Source organism: Sapajus apella, unplaced genomic scaffold (genome assembly GCF_009761245.1).
Source record: "Sapajus apella isolate SASKATOON/1434 unplaced genomic scaffold, GSC_monkey_1.0 scaffold1, whole genome shotgun sequence".
Taxonomy (NCBI): domain Eukaryota; kingdom Metazoa; phylum Chordata; class Mammalia; order Primates; family Cebidae; genus Sapajus; species Sapajus apella.
Window position 1 is genome coordinate 90,578,763 of NW_022436941.1, and position 1,642 is coordinate 90,580,404.

The 1,642-nt window shown below is 42.8% G+C and overlaps 1 pseudogene across 1 annotated transcript; it reads left to right on the forward strand.

Annotated features, from left to right (window-relative positions):
• LOC116553940 lies at nucleotides 1–627 on the forward strand (annotated as a pseudogene). The gene has a single exon (XR_004269976.1). The product of XR_004269976.1 is annotated as a 60S ribosomal protein L12 pseudogene (transcript).
• Nucleotides 628–1,642: the final 1,015 nt, after the last annotated feature.

A 1,642-nucleotide genomic window follows, 5' to 3' on the forward strand; every position in this document is an offset into this window, starting at 1 on the left:
GGAGGAGGCGAAGGTGCAACTCTTCGGTCGTCCCGAATCCGGGTTCATCCAGCACCAGCCGCCTCCACCATGCCGCCGAAGTTCGACCCCAACGAGATCAAAGTCGTATACCTGAGGTGCACTGGGGGTGAAGTCGGTGCCACTTCTGCGCTTGCCCCTAAGATCGGCCCGCTGGGTCTGTCTCCAAAAAAGGTTGGTGATGACATTGCCAAGGCAACGGGTGACTGGAAGGGCCTGAGGATTACAGTGAAACTGACCATTCAGAACAGACAGGTCCAGATTGAGGTGGTGCCTTCTGCCTCTGCCCTGATCATCAAAGCCCTTAAGGAACCACCAAGAGACAGAAAGAAACAGAAAAACATTAAACACAGCGGGAATATCACTTTCGATGAGATTGTCAACATTGCTCGACAGATGCGGCACCGATCTTTAGCCAGAGAACTCTCTGGAACCATTAAAGAGATCCTGGGGACTGCCCAGTCTGTGGGCTGTAATGTTGATGGCCGCCACCCTCACGACATCATAGATGACATCAACAGTGGTGCTGTGGAATGCCCAGCTAGTTAAGAAGCATAAAGGAAAATATTTCAATAAAGGTCATTTAACAACTGGAAAAAAAAAAAAAAATTGCCTATAGTATTTTGCTTTCACATTTTTATTTTTTCTTATATCTTGGAAGAATTCATGTGTCATAACTTAGAGAATAAAGAGATCAGCTGAAATAGGGGTCAACTAATCTGATATACTCAGGGAGAAATGTAGAAACACACGGTCAAGGTAAAGCATAATCAGTTAGAGCTCCCTTAAAAATTATTTGACTACCTCTTTGGCCAACCTCATAATTTATGGAGGCAATATCATATATGTGGGCACTGTATCATCAATAATTAAATAATTAAATCAAAACTTTCATCTTTATCTAGTCATTTCAGCTTTGCCTGGAGGCCAGTAGGCCATCTTGGGCAGAAGACTAGAAGATCGTTATAATCTAGATACCTCCCACATGGACCACTGAAAGCTGTTATTTGTTTTCTCTCTGTCCATAGCTGTAATAAACCTTTTTTTTTTTTTTAATTTTCAAACCAAGATCTCACTATGTAGCTCAGACTAGAATGTCGTGGTACCATCATAGCTCACTTCAGCCTAGAACTCCTAGGCTCAAGCAATCCTGTTGCTTCAGCCTCCTGAGTGGCTGGGGATACAGGCCTGAACCACCACACCCTGATAATTAAAATTTTTCTTTTTTTGGTAGAGATTGTATTTCACTATGTTGCCTGGGCTGGTCTTGAATTTCTGGACTCAAGTGATCCTCCTGCCTCAGCCTCTAAAAGTGCTTGGATTACAGATGTAAGCCACCATGCCTAGCCCCTAATAAAGTTGTTCTATTCTTAGAATCTTCTCTCTTGATGGTAATTCCACCTTCCGATTCTTTTTTTTTTTTTTTTTTTTTTCATTGAGACAAGGTCTTGCTCTGTTTCCTAGGTGGGATTGCAGTGGTGAAATCTTAGCGCAGTTACCAAAAGACAAAAAAGGATGTGTGATTGCTTTTACCCATGGGGAGACCCTTTATATAACCTGCAAATGAAAAAGGTGCTTGAATTAATTAGACATAGGAAGAGTGCGCCCTGGGTCATAAGTGACG